The 22114-nt window shown below is 38.5% G+C and overlaps 1 long non-coding RNA gene across 1 annotated transcript in view; it reads left to right on the top strand.

Annotated features, from left to right (window-relative positions):
* Window positions 1–5593: 5593 nt before the first annotated feature.
* LOC124555812 overlaps window positions 5594–22114 on the top strand; it is a 105201-nt gene continuing 88680 nt past the window's right edge. The window contains exon 1 of the long non-coding RNA XR_006968594.1: window positions 5594–5779. This is a non-coding gene — a long non-coding RNA (uncharacterized LOC124555812). The remainder of the gene's footprint in view (window positions 5780–22114) is intronic.

Raw genomic sequence — 22114 nt, 5'->3', positions numbered from 1 at the left:
CTGTTAAGTAGGTAGCTTGTAAACCAATCATAGGCAGTTCCCCGTATACCATAATTATACGGGGTGAGTCACCTAACGCTACCACTGGATATATTTCGTAAACCACATCAAATACTGACGAACCGATTCCACAGACCGAACGTGAGGAGAGGGGCTAGTGTAATTGTTTAATACAAACCATAAAAAAATGCACGGAAGTATGTTTTTTAACACAAACCTACGTTTTTTAAAATGGAACCACGTTAGTTTTGTTAGCACATCTGAACAAATAAACAAATACGTAATCAGTGCCGTTTGTTGCATTGTAAAATGTTAATTACATCCGGAGATATTGTAACCTAAAGTTGACACTTGAAACCTCCGACATTCAGTTGCGTGTTGTAACAAACACGGGCCACGGTCGGCGAGCAGCATCTGCAGGGACATGTTTACGATGACGACCGTGTTTACAAGTGTGGCTGTAGTGCACTGTTGTGGTTCTGGCTCAGACAGGTAAAGCGACAGCGACCATGGACTGTAAATGTATGGTGCGGAATCATTGGCGACTACCTCATTGGTCCTCACTTCATTGCAGGGGCCCAAACAGCTGCAACATACATCGCGTTTCTACAGAATGATCTGCCAACGTTGCTCGAAAATGTCCCACTGGAAACGCGTCGACGTATGTGGTATCAGCATGATGGTGCACCTGCACATTCCGCAACTAACACTAGGCTGAACCTTGACTGGATGTTCGACGGGCGTTTCATAGGACGTGGAGGACGCATAAATTGGCCAGTCCATTCTCCTCATGTTACACCTCTGGACTTCTTTCTGTGGGGTACGTTAAAGGAGAATGTGTACCGTGATGTGCCTACAACCCCAGAGGATATGAAACAACGTATTGTGGCAGCCTGCGGCGACATTACACCAGATGTACTGCGGCGTGTACGACATTCATTACGCCAGAGATTGCAATTGTGTGCAGCAAATGATGGCCACCACATTGAACATCTATTGGCCTGACATGTCGGGACACACTCTATTCCACTCCATAATTGAAAATGGAAACCACGTGTGTACATGTACCTCACCCCTCATGGTAATGTACATGTGCGTCAGTGAAAAAGACCAATAAAAAGGTGTTAGCATGTGGACGTAATGTGTTGTTCCAGTCTCTTCTGTACCTAAGGTGCATCACCGTTCCCTTTGGATCTCTACGTAATTCGGTGCTCTCCGATACACACGGTCGAACAGCGGAGGAGTGGGACTCAAGCGTCAACTTTAGGTTACAATATCTCCGGATGTAATTAACATTTTACAATGCAACAAACGGCAGTGATTACGTATTTGTTTATATGTTCAGATGTGCTAACAAAACTAACGGGGTTCCATTTAAAAAAACGTAGGTTTGTGTTAAAAAACATACTTCCGTGCATTTTTTTATGGTTTGTATTAACCAATTACACTAGCCCCTCTCCTCACATTCCGTCTGTGGAATCGGTTCGTCAGTATTTGATGTGGTTTACGAAATATATCCAGCGGTAATGTTAGGTGACTCACCCTGTATAGTTTCTGTAATAGTATTCTGTGGTTTACAGTATCGAAGGCCTTTGTAGGATCAAGGAACAACCCCATAGCTGGCTGTTTTTTTATCTATGAGTGTGAGAGTTGTATCTAGAAATTTATAAACAGCATCTACTGTTGTTTTCCCGTCCTAGAATCCATATTGAGCTGGTGAGAGGATACTATACTTATTCAGAAATGATTTTAGTCTATCAGCCACTACACAGTCAAATATTTTACTAAACACAGAGATCGACTGCTATAGGCCTACAGTTATTGGGATCTTGTTGAGAGTCTTTTTTGTGTATCGGTATAATATTTGCAATGGTAAGTAATTTAGGGAATATGCCTTCCAAAAATGAAGAATTAATGATATGCAATAGAGGCTTAATTATTATACTTGAACGTCTGTGAACAAGGAAACGAGGGATTTCATCTTGTCCAGTAGAACGAACCTTTTTTATTTTTTGGCCGATTGTGTTTTCGATTTCAGCTTCTGAGGCTGGTGATAAGAATAGTGAAGCAGTAGGGTTGCTCGAAAGGGGGCTGGCATAAGGTTTTCAACAGAATTTATGTAGAAGGAGTTAAAGTCATGAGGCCATTTCATTTTTGTTAGTAATCAATCTTCCATTTATTTCCAGGTTACTGATATTTGTAACGTTTTTAGTCCTACCTGTATTAATGTTAAATATCTGACACATACATTTACTTTTGTTAGCTGAGGTTTTGAGAAGTATGTTATAATGAAGTTTTTTGGCTTCCTTGACAAAATTTCTGAGAATCTTTTTACAAGCAGTGAAGTATTTCTTAAACGTAACTCTCCTGACAAAGTTCGTTTTGCTCAGGGAGAAAAGCTCTCTCTTTCTTTTGGAGGAAACTATTAATCCTGAAGTGATCCACCTTCGGGAATAGCCAGGAATGACTTTTTTTATTTTAAAAGAAAATGGTAATTGAAGTAATAGGAGAAAATGTTTAGAAAGGTTTCATACTTATCATCTACTGTTTGTGATTGGAAGACTGTCTGCCAGTTCTCTTTATTCATGTGGGATAGAAAATTTAGAATATTGCTTTCTGAAAAGTTTATGCTTTCTCTTACTACTTTTTTTGGCTAAGGTGTCCCTATGTCGTAACTTTGCATTTATAATTATAGCATTGTGGTCTGAGAATCCTAGGTGTACAGGATTTGCAATACATATTATATTAGTGACTACTTGGTCAATACAGCTACTACTATGGGATGTGATTCTAGTTGCAGATTTTACTTTCAAAAGAAAGTTGAAAGAATTCTTCAAATTTATGAAGATTGTCTGAGTGGTGCCATCATTCAAGAAGTCAATATTAAAATCGTCACAGATTAAGATATTTGGAATGCTTCTATTTGTTGAGTTTCAAGAAGGAATGTAAAGGTTTTAAAGAATGAGCCTACGACACCAGAGGGTGATCTGTAAACAGTTATAAGAGTAGACTGAGACCGGGAAAGTTGAATCCAAGACAATTCTATATCCTTTTCAACACTGTAAGAACAGCATATTTAGAGTGGATGGGTTGCAATTCATTCTCTTTCAAATATGCAACTCCCTCCACCTTTGTAAACTTTTCTTGAAAAATTGTCTATTAGTTTGAATTGTGGGAGCCTTGTACATTCGATTGCTTGTGTTTCCATTAAGTGCTCAGTTACACATAGAATATTTGCGTCTGAAATTTCATTTACAGAGCTTATTAAAACTTCTAGGTCACATATTTTACTTCTAAGACCTTGTACATTTGTACATTATGAAAGTAAATTTTTGAGAGGAAGTCTTTACAATTAGGTTCTTCATTAATTATATCTAGATAATTATTTTTTTTATCAACAATTAGGGCTACTTTGGCAGTTGCATTTAAATGGGTGGATTTATCATCTACAGGACTATTGCAAAAAAGATTATCTATGTGACGTACAGTTGTTACGTCAAGCATTTCTTGTTGAGGGGGTAGTAAAAATCCTCCCTTTTGACAGTAGGTCGTCTCAGGCTTAGAGGCATTTTTCTGTTACCTGAACTTTGAGGTGGAGCTGCTGCAGTAGAAATATCTGATGATGAGTTATTAGCAACTGCACCTGCACAAACACCTGTTGCTGAAGCAAGAACTTCTATAACTTCTTGTGCTGGGAGAGCAACTGGAGATGAGTGACTAGCAACAACATTGCATCATCTCCTGACACACCTGAGCTATTGTCATATCTTCTTGTTGTGGAAGAACACCTGATGAAGAATAAGGAATATCTGCAGTTGCATAATTACCAGACACATGCTTTTCTGAAGCTACTTCCAAATCTTCTTGTGGTGGAAGAGCATCTGACATTTGGGGTGGATGTACTGTTGAGGAGTCAGTTGTTGCTTCTTTTGCAGGATCTTTTGCTACTTCTGATGCTGGGGCTGCTGATAAGTCTCTTCTAGTATGTAAGAGACCTGTAGGTGGAGCTGGGTGTTACGATGTAAACAAAGTGTAAAAGTCCATGTTTTTAGGCCTACTCTTTCGGTAACATTTGCACAGGAGAAGTGAAGCTTTTTACCGCACTTTGAACAACAAACGCCTTTGATACTCTTTTTCCTACAGTAACGCAATTCATTAGACATGAAGTTTGTGTCGTTTACAGTCATTAATAAATATAGGTTACGAACAAGTGTAAACATAGGGCACTGTAATGTATTTCATCCGCACTTTTCACTCACGAAGTAAACACTGGAAGCTGCCGAAATTTCACACGCGGTTTGCTGTATTTAAAAAGCGAAAACACGCAAACTCTGTTGTCACTGAAATTGCACCGATAGTAATGTAAATCTTTTTAGATTTCTTAAACTGGGCGTTTACATTTTTCCCTCATAAGTTTCTTCTTTTCGCACTAATCACAGAGGAAAATATCACATTTTCTGAAACATCGTTTGGAAGAATGTCATGTGGTAAACAAGGCATTCCAGTCAAATCCTGCAGTGCACTTACGGCTCCTAAATGAAGTTCTTTCATTAATTACTGGACTTGTATGGAAAATTGTTGTACTAGAGTATAGAGGTGTTATTTTAACAGTAGACGTTCGAAAATATGTCACCGAAGAGTACACTTAGGTCATGAAGTCGGACTCTTACTGCAAAATATGAATACTTTCAATAAAATTTCATCTGAGGTTTAGCATGCCATAAGGAAAATATGTGAACATTTTCTTATTTCTCTTACCTCTGAGCAGCAACGCCCCTTGCTCCAAAATGTAAAAGTGTTGCAACGCGTATCCTTAATCGTCCCAAGAGAATGTTTGCAAGTGATAAAAGAACTAGCAGTATCTTTGGCTGAGGAAGTAAGCTTGTCAGACATTACAGTAACCAAAACCGATTTTCAGTGGTCGAAGCTCCCTGCTGTCCAGTGGAAAGAAATAAACAATACTGCGACGTTCTGGAATGAAATTACGTCCTACAGAGATGCTATAGGCTTACATCCTTTCCAATGATTTTCAGATACGACTATTACGCTTTTGGTTTTACCATGGTCCAATGTGATAATAGGAAGGGACTTCAGCCAACTACATTTCATAAAGATATCTCTTCGAAACAGATTAACAACCATCATGGCGAACGCTATTAGTACAAAAAGAGCTGGTCTTAATCGCGTTGGTAAGTGTTGTCGCTATTACAAGCTGCCAGAGAATGTTCTCCAAGAAATCAGCACCGTGAGGAGATATGGCACAGTTATTGCTTCACCGGAATCAGTACTTCAGCGGTGGACATGGAAGACACCCTACTGTAAGATGAAGAGGAAAATTAAATTCTGTGGCTTGAAGTACATTAATGTGGTGAGTGGATAATAATAATAATATGCAGTGTCGATGACAAAAAAGTTTTTGGTAAGTTGTCAGTGCATTGAAATTTCAATTTCAGGAGTTTAAATAACAATAATAAGCATTTAGCGGGATTTTAACTTCAGTTGAGCGGAATAAATTTTCCTATGTTGGCAACGCTGCTGAAGGGTATATTCACAATTTTCAAGCGAGTCGGATCAATACAGAGTTGTGGGCTGTGGGGCGCAGTATGGGCACTGGACGGCAGAAGCGGAAGGCATTGTACTGAATCTGTTTCGAAGCAATGACTTTTGTTTCGCACTGTTACATATTTTTGCTGAGAAATATTTTAGTACGAGAAATAAGGATATATATAGAGAGAAAAAATGCCAAACCATCATTTCTGGTTGTACCGAAAAGATAAAAGTAAGTAATTAACAAGTTGTAAATGAGACTTTTTAATGTCGTTTTGGGCGTACTCCATGCTATGTTGTTATAGGACAGCGCTTTTTATTTAGAAGAGTAACAAATCATCGCAGACGCTCCTTAATATGGGCTGATATGAACAACCATTTATATTTCATAATAATGCAAATTTATTTGTCCCTCATCGTAAGGTAAGTTTTGGAAATAAGGAAGTAAATTGCTTTCGGATAAAATACACGACTATATTAGTTAAGAGAATTTACTTTCGTTATATACTGGTATATTACGTCAAAATAGCTGTAAATATAAAATCTATTTAAGAATGCAGTAGCAAGTGATTGACAGTTTCATTTACTTGATTTTCTTTACTTTTCCTTCAGTCACCAGAAAACCGATTAAACTAGTTTTAACATACGATGTTGGATTTGCAGAATGATTGTTTGTTTAGAGTCTGCATTCGTTCAAAGCTCTTACATGGGCAAAAGAAAGTTTTGCAGAGGTTTTTGTAAGAAATGTTTAACATCTGGTCTAAATTTTTATTTGCTAAGTGGTCACCAAGTAGTAGTAATATAGTATCTGCTAGCGGTAAAATGGCAAGAAAGGATACCTGCAGCTTTAGGTTAACTGTCTGGGGTGGAGCAGTGGTGAGATACTGACTACTGTTAAAGTCGACTGCTGATTTACTGTTTTTTTTTCCTTGAATTCTGCAAATCACATAAGTACAAAGAGGATTCCTTTGAAAGGACAGGGCTGATTTCTTTCACAGATCTGAAGTTGTGCTTCATCTGTTAATGACCGTCATGGATGAAATTAAACAGTAATTCTCATTTTAATTGATAATGCCTTTACAGTTGCATCTCACTGTCCACAGCTTTGTCATTCAGTTTCCTTCTTAGTGCCCCACATAGGTATTAAAATCTGGGTGTAAGTGAATTGTGGACTTTTTGGTAGAAGCTGGACATTAACCATGAATCAGTCGTCAAGGAATCATTGTGTATGTCAAGTATGATCTCGCTTTGCACTGGTCCACTCGTATCTATTGATTGCATAATTAATCCGTAAAACAAGTTAAATTGTACGGATTTTGTCATTCAAATGATTTCTTTATTAGACAATGAAACAGTTTGTTTGTTCTGTGCCACTGGTTCTCATAGACAGATTTCTTTATTAATCCGTAAAACAGTTTATATTGTACGGATTTTGTCATTCAAATATTGAAAACATTAACAGCTTAAAAATTTTTTTTCACACAGTAATTGACAATGAATTTTCTTGTAATCAAATTAAATTTGTTTTGTATTTTCATGTAATTATTATTTCAATGTTGATTGTGATACAGAGTCTTAAATTTGGTAACCTGTTTTAATTCAGGTGGGCGCACTCATCACCGTATAAAAAATTTTTATTTTGTAAGTAATTTTTCAGTTTTGTTTTGAAAGAGAAGGTATTATCTATGTCCTATGTGTTGTGGTAATTTGCCTAATTTGATGCCATTGTACAATAGATTCTACAGAGTTTTAGCTTTTTTTTCCAGCCCTGATGCAAATTAATGGTTTCTAGTTTTATAATGATGTACTATACAATTTTAGCCGTAGTCAATTTTTTTACGTTTTAAGGTACATAAGTCTGAAAAGTACATACGTAGGGGACAGTTAAGATTTCCAGCATTGGGGATGACCATTTGCATAGCATTAAAAAAAAGTGCAATATTTTCCAGAAACCTCACCCTTTAGTAGTCTTGTATCATCGTTCTATGGAATAACTCCTCCCGTATCTGTGGGGTACAGTGCAGCACATGCTGAAGCAAGAAGCATATGTGAACTGGATGCAGCAGAGTGGTGACTGCACTCCACATTATTATTGGTCCAAATTCTAATCATATACTAAAAAATCATGACTTGATGATAGTTGTATTTGTGTTCAAACAAATAAAAATACCTGAATTATTCTGAAAATATGCCAAGAACAAATGAAAACAAATATGCAGTTTCAGGAAAGAACATGTTGTTGCTATTGAAAACATGTATTATAGTTCATGGTGCAGGACTCCACAAATTTCGTGATGTATCACCTGTATGCGTGGGATTAAAAACGAATATTAGGAAACATCAAAGTGAAAAGTTTCTTCAAATTGGGCTGTGAGCTCTCCGTAGATCGTTTTGCACAGTGATTTGTAAACATGTGGAAAAACTCATTTTACATTTACATTGCAAGTTAATTTATTACTTAGTTACTCATATTCCATGGATGGTTTAGCACAATAGGCATGAGGGGGACTGAGTTATTTTACATTCATATTGCAAATTAATTTGTGCGACTATTTGTACTCTAAAAATCACCATGTTTGTACATATGGTTACATGCTGAACATTAAGGTGTTTTTTTAATGAAAAAAGAGGTGCAAATTAGTAGCTCGTATCCATCACATTTAACACATTTCTGTAAGAGAAATTCTTCTATGGAATAAAAATAGTTGTCAAGGAGAAACGTTCTCAATTTATTTTCAGATTTTGCATTGCTGTCAAATATCTTACATCATTGGGTAGAAAGACAAAATTTGTTGCAGCATTGTTCACCCCTTTCTGTTCTAAAGGTAACCTTCATGTGGAGTAATGAATTACATTTTTCCGTCTGGTATTGTAATTATATAAATCATTGTTCTGTCGAATTGTTGTGAATGATCAAAAATAAACGTTATGGGGCAATAAATATGCCGTGAAGCAGTAGTCAGAATGTCTAGCCCCTTAAACAAGACTATTGTGGATAAGTACCACATATTACTCTTCCAGCACGTTTCAGCAACAAACGCTCTGATTCTTAAAGATTAGTTATCCCAGAATCATTATTCCATATGATGCTGTTGAATGAAAATATGTCAATGTGCTGATTTCTCTCCCCAAGATTTTTGGTGATTATAAGTGCAAATGTGGCTAAATGTTTTAGGAGTTTCAAAAATGCTTTTTACAGTATACTTTCATCAATATGTACACTGAAGAATTTTTAAGTTCGCACCCTATTTATTATTTGCTCACCATGTATTAAACTTATCATTGGGTTAGTATCTCGAAATGGGCAAAACTAAATATGTTGTCCTTTTTAACATTGAGGATGAGACCATTTCCAGAAAATCAGTCAGTGTTTCTTTAAAGAAAATTATACTTTGTCTCAAATAAAAGGTCACCTAGTTTTTAGTTTCCAATGGAGTACTAAAGATTTGTTGCCATACAAGCACAGTCTTACCTGAAATTTGTAATGCATTACTAACTCCAGGCATTGTTCCAGAGAGACAAATATGCCACTGTTAAACCACTCTTATAGAAAGGCGAGTAAAGGAGATGTCAGTAACTACTGGCCTGTTTCACTGCTGACATTTTCCAAAATTTTTGAGATGGTGATGTATTTGAGAATACTTTCTCGTCTTAATAATAATACCCTTAGCAAATCACATTGCAGGTTTAAGAAGGGTTCCTCTATTGAAAATGCCATTTGCATGTTCATTCACTAGATTCTACAGCCATTAACTAATAAAATATCATTGAGCAGTGTGCTCTGCGACCTACCGAACGCATTTGAGTGTATGAATCACAGTAGTCGCCTAGATAAGTTGAAGTTTTTGTGGGAGTGTGGGATTGCCAACCAGTGGATGTCATCTCTAACAAAAAAAAATATGCACGAACTTGTACTTATTAATTCAACCAATGTAGTCCGGGGACATAATTCTGACTGGAGAGAAACTGCGTATGGGGTTCCCCAAGGTTCAATCTTAGTTCCTCTCGTTCCTCATATATGTAAATATGTGAAATATCCTACAAGGAGAATTCTTTTTGCAGATGATGCTACTATTGTCATCAATCCAAGCATACATACAGAAACGGTAAACAAAATTCTTAAGGGTGTCATTGACTGATTTTCTGCGGACGGATATATCCTCAATTTCAAAAAAGACAAAATGTATTTAGTTCCGCACATCTTGAGGTAGTACACAAATGATAAGTGTAACACATGTTGAAGAGACAATAAATTGTTAGGTGTCCATATTGATGAGAATTTAAACTGGAAAAAACACACTTTGGAACTCCTAAAACAATTTAGTTCAGCCACATTTTGACTGTCACCTGTAAAAAAAAGAATTAACTACGTTTGCTGTATATTACACAGAATGTCATTTACATATGTGAGGAACCCAGCGGGCTCTATTTTATTATTTAATGTCCCTAAAATATGGCCGGTGAACATGTATATAGCACTTTCAGTAGAGCAGCAGTAGAGCAGAGAATAATTTCCTGATGATATTATTGTTGCTAAGGAAGGATTTTATTCCAGAATACGTTGCCTTCTCATATACTTCGAAGAATGATGTCAGCAGTGAAACAGGTCATTAAGTATTGACATGTTATCATGTCTCTTAAAGGTGGGTTTAACAATGGCAAGTTTGTCAGTTAGTGATGCATTACATATTTCGGGTAAGGCTGGGCTTATTATATGGGAATGGATCTTTAGTACTCAATTGGGAACACCATCAAAACTAATATAGCTTTTACTTTTGAGATATTGTACAATTTTGTAAATTTCACAAGAAGTTGATGTAGTCAAATGACTGAATTATATGGGAGTTGCTTTTTCAGCATACCTCCGTGATTTCTCTCTAACTGTTGTCCCCAAGCTTTCTACTACATGTAAAAAATGATTATATACATTTGCAGCCTGTGACCCATCATTTATAGGCCTTCCATTCAGTTTAGTAGTGACGTTACCATGTACTGTGGCTGTCTGTCTTGTCCCTCTTTGTATTACACTCAATACAGCCTTCAGTCTCTTGTCTAAATTACTGATTTATGACAACACGTGTTTTCCTTGATTTTTTTTTTTTTTTTTAATAACCTTTAATAGTAATTTCGAGTAGTTTTTGCAGTGTGCAGCTACTGCAAGATATCTGTGTGTTCTTGCTAATAGGGACATTACCCTTTTCCTTCACAAGATACTTTAATGCCTCTAGTGATTAATGGTTTTTTACACAGCTGCTTAATGTCTTCTCTGATTAGCTTATGCGGAAAGCTATTTCCAAATAATGATGTGAATTTGCATGGAATAGCTTAAGTTTTACTTTAGCATTTGGTTCATCATAAATTTCGTCCCAGGTCCTCCCTTGTAAACGATTGTTGAAAACATTTGTCCTGGAGTCATTAATTATTCTGATTTCCTCTCAGGGAGGAGTAGCCATAGGGTAAGGCACTACATTATTAATCCTAACTGTGCATTAAGCTCAGAGACTGCGTTTGTTACTGGGTAAACAGTTCTTTTCTTGCTTTAAGTTTCACCAAAGACAACATTATCAATTACGATCCTACTGTCTTTCTCCACCCTTGATGGAAAGTTGATTACCGAGATGAAATTTTAGGGTCCAAATAAGGTCTCCAGATCATCTTTCCTCTCACAGTTCCTTAGAAAATCTACATTGAAATCAGCACAGACTGAACTGCTTGCTGCTGCCTTGGATGGGGAATGAAACTGGACATGTGTTTTTCAAACAAACCATCCCAGGCAGTTGCCTCAAAGGCTTGAAGGAAACCACGTAATACCCAAATCGGTACGGCGACTGAAATTTATAACCCACTCACACCTGAAAGAAGTTAAACAGTCTTAACCACTGTGCAACCTTTCACAGATGACAATCCCATTCTCTCAATAAGTATTTAATATCACAAGTTAATTTCAGAAGTTTATCTTTATTCATGAAGGATGCTTATGAAATTCAAATATATGAAAGAAACTTTCACAAATTAATGTCATATAGAAACCTCATGCCATTTGTTTGTATATTGTTGTAATGAGCTAATAATTGCAGGGTCAATTTCAAAGTGTAAACTTGAGATGAAGCTCGATATTGATCCGAACAAGGGACACACTATTTACACTTGATCTCTCATTTGAAGTACGGGATTCAACTCTCCATATGACAGATTTGTTTTCTTGAAAGGCGGGTGTAGGATACGAGCTAGTGGAGAGTGCAAGTGTAGTTGAGTGGGCACAAGTTGATCGCTGATGGTTGTAATTGGTAGGCATGGCAGCATGCTCCAAGTGAGATGCAAGATCATTTCATGTTCTCAGGTAGTGTAAAACTGTTACTACATAGGGAATACTGAAGTGCCAGATACAACCCATCAGCTAAGACCTGTGATGTCACCGATATGACAGACATTGCCATTTTACACTTAAGTCATATGGCGGCCATGTCACAATTAACATACGAAGAAATGCTGCATCAGATGATCTATAATCTAATTAATTGATGAAAAGACATCAAACAGAATAACTGTGCGAATTGGATATTTTTGCTACGTCCGAACAAACTAAGCAACACTTGTAAATACACATCAAAAGAAATGTGTGAGATATACAAGTAGCATTGACAACAAAAACCTGGTATCAAAAATTTTGTTGGCCCATATGACCTGAACCAAGCCCATGAAAGCAGAGATTGCTCCAAAAACCTGTACTGAAAGCTTCAAATGACATACGTAGCCTAACGGAGGCTCACAGTACCAACAAACCAGAACACTTGTATGTAGTATCTAAAACCTAACCTGCCCAAAATGACGACGACACACTCTGGTTACCACCAATATCAACTAATAATAAAAATAGAAGAGGAGGAAGACACTGTAACATTAATTTTGATCCCCACATCTCAAAGAAAATATCTCTCTCTCTCTCTCTCTCTCTCTCTCTCTCTCTCTCTCTCTCTCTCTGACAAAAACTGCTAAAACTGACAAATGTCTGAATAATAGCAGTCAATAATGTAAAAGCTTCACTAAGTGTAAGATTCCTTTTACTCACCTCTTGTGAGAAGCAACAAATTACCCCAGGTATATTCTAGACACTGATGCCACAGGGTGAACTTGTAATGGTAATATTAAAATAAGAAAGCTTGTTGATTTCTTAGTACATACAACTATGAAGTCACATCCGTACATCAAAGCTATTGGTTTCGGCATCAGATGGACTAAATCGCAACGAACACAGTGAAACTGTTGAAAATTAGATGTGTTAAGAGTTCCTCTTGTCGCCAACCAGCCCGCCTCAACTAATTATTAACACATTTTTTGTTTGTATTCACTACCACATATCTTGGTTCTTTTCACACAGAAAAGTAAATGTTTTGTACAAGGAAACACACCACCACCTGTTCTTCTGCACATTTTCAATAATCTTCCAAATTTACAAATGGGAAAGTTGTTAACCTGAAACTCAAATCCTTTACAGAACTAAATTATTAAATCTTTCTGCAGAAAGAAATTTGGTGCAATTCTCAGATAAGTTTAAGGTCAGAAGAAATAGTGCTACAGCTTCTATGACCACCACATTTACTCTTGCTATAGTGAACTGGTTAAATGACATATGAACTGCTACGTACACATTTGGCATAATGTCCTCAACCAAAATGTATCTCTGAATTATTTTTAAAATTCCTGTGAACATTAGCAGCTCTGGAATAAGGGTGACACTGTACAAATTGAATCTGAAAATTTAAAAATCTACCATGGAATGTAAAAGTGGACAGTAACAAATTAATTCCAAACAGAAGGTGTTGAAGGGTGACAGGATACAAAAGAACTAGGCAACATCTCAACATTTTCTTAGATTAGGGACATAACTTGACAAATATTTGAAAGAACATTTGGACAAAAATGCTAGAATCTGCCCTCAGCATACCAGGGAGATTCGGTCACTTTACACATGGGGCAGCACAGGCATGCCGTTTAAGAACCATTTTACAAGTATATTTTTTATAAGATTAAAATTAGAAATCACTTACATCCTTTAAGATAGGGAGAATAATCTGTAAATGAAAATTATGATCAACAATACATTATCACAAACCTCCATTACAACTTATGTGATACAATCATCGAATGGTTCCTAACAAGGTAAGGGGGTCTATTTGGGAAACAAGTATCCACACACATGATGAAGCAAACTGCTATGGCTACTGACACCTGATTTCCAAATTGTGTTGCCACTAAAATATAAGCCCCCCTCCCTGTCAGGAGAAGCTCAAATGAGAATTTTCTGGATTACATTGTCTTTATTTTTATCTGGCTGGGTATCTGTGTAAACAATGTAGTGCTATAGAACATGTCACAAAGTACACACAACTTACTGAAAGAAAGCTAACCAGTGACAGGGTAGGAAAGATTCTATACGGGCAGATAACCCAGCGTGCTACAGTAGTCACAAATTCAGGTGAAAGAAATATTAAAGTTGACAACAAGGTCATTGGAACCAGAGTAGAAGTTCCGATAGGACCAGGATATGGAACAAAACTGGTCATGTCTTAAAGTAACTAACCCACCATTAATTTATGTGTGTTTATGGAATCTGCTGGAAACTTAAATTGGAATGCCTTGTCAGGGATTTTAATCCCACTCAACCTGAATGTTGTACTTAATCATTGCCCTACTTGGTTACAAAATTAGAAATTTCCTTGGTTGCACTAAGGAAGCTATTGATAACATTAAAGTGCCTGGACTCTACAATCCTAATGTGAATGTGGTCTGGTGTACACTGGCAAGATGGGATAGCACATTAGGCCCAACTGCTACATACAGTTTGGCAAGTGCAACAAATCAGCAGTGGTGGAATATTAAACCCCAGTGCAGGAGATTCACATAATTACAATAAACATGAATGAGAAATGTGTATAAAGCTTCATAATACAAATTGCTACTACGCTACATGGTCCTCGGAGCAAAATCCGTTAGCATAGAATAAAATTAAATTGAGTTGTAAACAGAAGATAACTTAAAGACTGAGAAGGAAATCGGCTGCACCTATTTCAAAGTAATCATCACAACATCTGCTTTGAAGGATTTGACAATACTGTAAGGTGTACCATTTAAAATTATAAAATTCATAACTCTCAAAATAAAGTAGGCTTAGTGCTGTATGTTACTACTTGATTTGGAAGTTTGTTTTTGCTGGTATGTCAATTGACTGCTCATTTGGTTTTGGAATTGTTAGTTCACTTTGTTGATGGTTTCAATTATATTTTTTTGTTTTTCATTTTTACTAGTTATGGATCTTATGACGAAATTTACTTAGTTACCACTATGGGTAATAATATGGTCACTATAATTAAATTTCTTAAGTTATATGGTTTTGTGGTGGAATATGTGAAGTGTCAACAGTGTGGTAATCAACAAAATTCACCAAAGTTGCTGCATCTCAAAAAAGGGAAGAAGTATGTGGCAGAATACGTATATATAGGGTGGAATTAGGATTGTTTTAATTGTGCTTTGTTTGGCTTGTTTTGTTTATAAGGAACGTTCAAATAAAATATATGGAAGGTCTTAACAACCAAACCAGTTGAAATCTGCTTATGCCACCTTGGGTTAATGCAGGGAGACATGCATGTAATGGAAGCAAGCATCATTACATCCCCATAAGAAGTTTAATGCTGTGCCTGCAGCACGCAAGGTGATGCTCAGTCTTTTTCAACATCTGAGGTCCGGTACTCCCTGAATTCCTTGCGCATGGAAGAATCATTAACAGTGACATGTTCTGTGACACACTGAATCACCTATGCAAGTCAGAGAGCAAATGGCGTGGGCTGCTCATGGAGGGAGTGATTCTGCTCCACAACAACGCATGTCCACACATCTCCAATGTCACACAAATTGTAATGGCTAAGTTCAAGCATGATCAGCTTGAGCACCCGCCCAGCATGCTGGGCACATTGCCCTGCGACGTCTGTGTGTTTTGTTAAAAAAGAAACCACCCCACCCTCAAAGGCAAGTGATTCAACTATGACAACTAACTGAAGGACACAGTGGAAACTGGCTCTTGTTACAGCCTCCAGATTGTAAAACACTGGAATACTTTTGAATAAATATTTCAATTATACCCACAGTGTTGTTTTGTACCTCATTTTTTCCAAACTTATCCATGCTATTATTGGTTTTTATATTTTTATTTGGATACTGTGTTGGGGATGGGTATTAGCAGATGGGCAAGTGGTGTTAAGAGGCCTAGGATTGAGGAGGAATGGGGTCAAGTGAAATTTTCAACACCAGATTTCTGTCGGTGCTACTTCTCTATTTTGCGTGGTGGTATTGCTACGTATTTATATTATGAATGAATGTTGTTTAGTTTGTTTGTACATACCCCAAAACTCCAATTCTCACAGTTATTCTGTTAGGCTGATGTCTTTTCATCAATTAATTAGATTATAGGTTGTCTGATGCAGCATTTCTTCGTATGTTAATTGTGACATGGCCACCATATGACTTAAGTGTAAAATGGCAATGTCTGTCATATCGGCGACATCACAGGTCTTAGCTGATGGGTTGTATCTGGCACTTCGTAGTAACAGTTTTACACTACCTGAGAACATGAAATGATCTTGCATCTCACTTGGAGCATGCTGCCATGCCTACCAATTACAACCATCAGCGATCAACTTGTGCCCACTCAACTACACTTGCACTCTCCACTAGCTCGTATCCTACACCTGCCTTTCAAGAAAACAAATCTGTCATATGGAGAGTTGAATCCCGTACTTCAAATGAGAGATCAAGTGTAAGTAGTGTGTCCTTTGTTCGGATCAATATCGAGCTTCATCTCAAGTTTACACTTTGAAATTGACCCTGCAATTATTAGTTCATTACAACAATATACAAACAAATGGCATGAGGTTTCTATATGACATTAATTTGTGAAAGTTTCTTTTATATATTTGAATTTCATAAGCATCCTTCATGAATAAAGATAAACTTCTGAAATTAACTTGTGATATTAAATACTTATTGAGAGAATGGGATTGTCATCTGTGAAAGGTTGCACAGTGGTTAAGACTGTTTAACTTCTTTCAGGTGTGAGTGGGTTATAAATTTCAGTCGTCGTACCGATTTGGGTATTACGTGGTTTCCTTCAAGCCTTTGAGGCAACTGCTGGGATGGTTTGTTTGAAGAACACATGTCCAGTTTCATTCCCCATCCAAGGAATCTGTCAGACAGCAGCAAGCAGTTCAGTCTGTGCTGATTTCAATGTAGATTTTCTAAGGGACTGTGAGAGGAAAGATGATCTGGAGACCTTATTTGGATTGTAGAATTTCATCTCGGTAATCAACTTTCCAGCAAGGATGGATAAAAACAGTAGGATCGTAATTGATAATGTTGTCTTTGGTGAAACTTAAAGCAAGAAAAGAACTGTTTACCCGGTAACAAATACGGTCTCTGAGCTTAATGCACAGACCCTATGGCTACTCCTCCCTCAGTGGAAATCAGTTACACTATGTGATTAAAAGTATCCAGACACCTGGCTGAAAATGAATTAAAATTTCTTAGCGCACTCTGTCGCTAATGCTGGAATTCAGTATGGTGTTGTCCCACCCTTAGCCTTGATGACAGCTTCCACTCTCACAGGCATACGTTCAATCAGATGCTGGAAGGTTTCTTGGGGAATTGCAGTCCATTCTTTACAAAGTGCTGCACTGAGGAGAGGTATCGATGTCGGTCAGTGAGGCCTGGCACGAAATTGGCATACCAAAATGTCCCAGAAGTGTTTTGTAGGATTCAGGTCAGTACTCTGTGCAGGCCAGTCCATTACAGGGTAGTTATTGTTGTGTAACCACTCCGCCACAGGCAGTGCATAATGAACAGGTGCTCGATCATGTTGAAAGACGTAACCGCCATCCCCGAATTGCTCTTAAATGGTGGAATGCAAGAAGGTGCTTAAAACATCAATGTAGACCTGTGCTGTGGTAGTGTCACGCAAAACCACAAGGGGTGCAAGCCCCCACCATGAAAAACACGAACACACCATAACACCACTGCCTCCGAATTTTATTGTTGACACTACACAGGCTGCCAGATGACGTTCACCAGGCATTTGGCATACCCACTCCCTGCCATCGGATCGCCACATTACGTACCGTGATTTGTCACTCCACACAATGTTTTTACACTGTCATCCAATGTTTAGGCTCCTTACACCAAGCAAAGCGTCGTTTGGTATTTACCGACATGATGTGTGGCTTATAAGCAGCAGCTCGACCATGAAATCAAAGTTTCCTCACCTCCAACGTAACTGTCATAGTACTTGCAGTGGATCCTGATGCAGTTTGAAATTCCTGTGTGATGTTCTGGATTTAGAGATTGGCAAACTCGTTCATCCTTAGGAACTAGTTTACAGGTGATGGCTCCTTTTTGGGAACTGTTCGTGTTTACTCATACACCATTCATTTGTGTGTGGTGTATGGTTTTTATGAAAAATTTAAAATTAGTAGTGTAGGTGACTGAAGGATGGAAGGTGCCAACTGGGGGCATTTGCCTCCCCCCTGAAGTACAGAGTTTTTGTTCGTTACAGAATTCTCACACACTTGTAGATGTAATTTCCATGATTTTGCAAAACTTCTCATTTAGCCAAGTGTAGTGTCATGTGGTTGATCGCAGTGAAATAATATAAGGTGGGGCATGAAAAACCGGCCTCAAGTACAGACTGCTTGTCAGTTATGCATGATTTGTTGACCACTACGAGCAGAATAGATAAACATGTAATAATTAAGCAGTAAAGAAATAACAAATAATCTAATGGAAAAAAAAAATTTTTTTGAAGCAATCTAACTGGTGGGTTACAGTGAGCAGTCTAGTACTCGGGCCAATTTTTCGTGCACCACCCTGTACCACAGAAATAATATTGTGGAAGCTACCATATTGTCTTTACAAAATATGAGACCAGACTCTCGATTATGGAGTGCGGGCTTCATTCAGTTGTAAGTCGGTCTGCCTTGCATAATAATGAACGTGGTGTTTTACCTTAGATCGAAAAAAAGATGGAAAATGAGCACTCGTGTGTGCCTTGCTGACTTCTTTTGCATGTGTATTAACAAAAAACTTGCCTCTGTATGTCTTCTGCTGTTTATTGAAATAAAGAAGTAAGCTGATGTGCCCTTTTGTTACTTGAAAAGATGTATGCATTACACACGACTTAATTTTTATGTAATTTACGTTACATTTTAATTACCGGTTTTGGACGCTGAATAGGATATGAAAAGAACCAGAAGTCCAGAGTTGAAGAAAGGTTTGAAACAGATCTAGAATAAGCATGTGCAGCAGACGAAACGAACAACTAGATACTGAAGTAACTAGGAGCAGTCGGCAGTGGAACTGTGATGAGTGGCCACATGGAGGACGATGGGTCTGTCTGAGGTAGACCGATACAGAGACAGAGAAGGGAAGGAGACTGAGACTGGCCGATGTGCCGTTGTGGGAGTGAGACCGAACATTTCTTGTCCCTGGGAACTATAAGTAGAAAGCCGCAACCAAAGTGAACTATGAAAGACCATTCATTAGAATTTGTTCCTCGCCCCTTCTGCTCATCTTGGTGAACCGTTCCTTTGGACCCGTCTGTTTGCGAATGACCCATCTCTAGTCTGACTAGATGTCTGCCTATTACACATTAAGACCCTTTTCAACTGTTGGCGATCTATCAGAAGACGAGGTCGGCCTGTACGGTTTTGTGCTGTATGTGTCCCTTCACATTCCCACTTAACTATCACATTGGAAACAATGGACCTAGGGATGTTTAGGAGTGTGGAAATCTCGTGTACAGACGTTTGACTCAAGTGACACCCAATCACCTGATCACGTTCGAAGTCACGTAAGTTCCGCGGAGCGCCCCATTCAGCTCTCTCATAATGTCCAATGACTATCGAGGTCGCTGATAGAATACCTGGCAGTAGGTGGCAGCACAATGCACTTAATATGAAAAACGTAGGTTTTTGGAGTGTGGCCAGATACATTTGAGCACATAGTGTACAATAACTAATGACAAATGTTTTTAACAATTTTTACAAGGGAGAACCTGGGATGAAATTTATAATGCTAACATAAAATTGAATCTAGTCCATGATGAATTCATATTATTTGGAAATGGCTTTCCACATAAGCAAATCAGACAAGACAGTGAACAGCTGTGTAAAAAAACCATTGCTCACTAGAGGTATGATAAGTATCTTCTTAAAGGAAAAAGGAATGGGAAAGTTTATATTTTGGCAAGAACAATACTCTGAAGCGCCAAAGAAACTGGTGTAGTCATACATGTTCAAATACAGTGAGTGATATGTAAACAGGCAGAATACGATGCTGTGGTTGGAAACACTTGTAAGACAAGAAGGGTCTGGTGCTTTTGGTAGATCGGTTATTGCTGCTCCAATTGAGGTCACCAATATTTAAGTGAGTTTGAACATGTTGTCATAGTCGGTGCACGAGCGATGGGACACGGCATCTCCAAGGTAGCGATGAAGTGGGGATATTTCCATACGACCATTTTGTGAGTCTACTGTGAATATCAGGAATCCAGTAAAACATAAAATCTGGGACATCGCTGCAGCCAGAAAAAGATCCCTGCTAGAACGGTCCCAACGATGACTAAAGAGAATTCTTTGATGTGACAGAAATGCAACTCTTCTGCAAATTGCTGCGGAATTCAGTGCTGGGCCATCAAAAAGTGTCAGCGTGCGAACCATTCAACAAAACATCATCGATATGGGCTTTTGGAGCCGAAGGACCTCTCGTGTACCCTTGATGACTGCATGACACAAAGCTTAATGCCACACTTGGGCCCATCAACACCGACATTGGAATGTTGATGACAGGAGACATGGTGCCTGGTCAGATGAGTCTTGTTTCAAGTTGTATCGCACGGATGGAGATGTATGGGTATGGAGAAAACATCATGAATCCATGGATCCTGCATGCCAGCAGGGGACTGTTCAAGCTGGTGGAAGCTCTGTAATGGTGTGGGTTGGTTGGTTGGTTGGTTTAATTGGGGGGGGGGGGGTAAAGAATGATGTGGGGAGTGTGCAGTTGGAGTTGTAGGGGACTCTTGATATGTCTAGACACTACTCTGACAGGTGACACGTACGTAAGCTTCCTGTCTGATCACCTGCACCAGTTCGTGTACATTGTGCATTCTGATGGACTCTTGCAGCTCTGGCAGGACAATTTGAAACCCTACACATCCAGAATTCTTACCGAGCGGCTCCAGGAACAGTCTTCTGGGTTAACACTTCTGATGGCCACCAAACTCCCAGGATGCCTTGCAACGAGCAGTTCACAAGAGATGTCCACCCCTTCGTACTCTTACGGATTTATGGACAGCCCTGCAGGATTCATGGTGCCAATTCCATCCAGCACTACTTGAGACAGTAGTAGAGTCCATGCCACATTGTGCTGCAGCACTTCTGTCTGCTTGTGGGGCCCCTACATGATATTAGGCAGGTGCACCAGTTTCTTCAGCTCTTCACTGTAGATATCCTGCAGTAGTTGCACACTGTAAACAATGCTCCAAATTGCTATCAAAGGTTATTAAAAAAATCAAGGAACATGCATGTAATGTCATAAATCAGTAATGCAGACAACAGATTGAAAGCTATATTAAATGTAATGAAAAGAGGGACAAGACAGCCAGCCACAGCACAGGGTAACGTCACTGCTGAACTGAATGGAAGGGCTATAAATGGTGGGTCACAGGTAGCAAATATATTTAATAATCATTTTTTAAATATAGTAGAAAGCATAGAGACAAACAGTTAAAGAGGAAAAATAACTGCAGTATATTAAAAAAGCAACTCTCATAAAATTCAGTCAGCTCCCTTGACCTTCAAACCCACAACAGCTCTAGTGGTAACCACCCCATCAATGCAGCTGAAAATAACTCTGACGTCACCAGGGAAGAGGATACCTGCCAAAGTGCCCTACACCGAGAATGAAACAAACCAGCAGTATACCATCAATCCTTGACTGAAAGAGCCTCAGGCTGCTGGTCTGGTTTGCCCCAGAATTGAGAACAGGAAAACGTGCCGATTTCAAAACTGCACAGGTGCAAGTAGGAAAAAAATCAAAGTGAATCGGTGTTCAGCTAGTTTGGTCAATCTGCCCCCCCCCCCTCCCCCCTCCCCCCTCCTCTCTCTCTCTCTCTCTCTCTCTCTCTCTCTCTCTCTCTCTCTCTCTCTCTCTCTCTCTCTCTCTCTCCCCCCCCCCTCTCTCTCTCCCTCCCCCCTCTCCCCCTCCCCAAGGAATACCAATGAACAAACGCACATTTCTGTGGAGCCGACTCAGCAGAAACGTAACTTTTACTTGGCTGCTCTGTCAATCCTAGTCTGATGTTCCTTCAGTGGAACTGTAATGGCTGAACTGTCAGTTAATGCTATTTACTCAGCTGTTGGTGTGGCGTTTTAGGAGACAAGTTACTTAGAGACCCGACTCCCTACCATAAAAAATTACAAATCCTATTGTAAAAATTGCGGTTAATGCTGAGAGGCTGTCTAGAAAA

The sequence above is a fragment of the Schistocerca americana genome, chromosome X, assembly GCF_021461395.2.
Source record: "Schistocerca americana isolate TAMUIC-IGC-003095 chromosome X, iqSchAmer2.1, whole genome shotgun sequence".
Lineage (NCBI taxonomy): Eukaryota > Metazoa > Arthropoda > Insecta > Orthoptera > Acrididae > Schistocerca > Schistocerca americana.
Note: the sequence above shows the minus strand (reverse complement) of the source record. Positions and strands in the feature narration are given on the sequence as shown.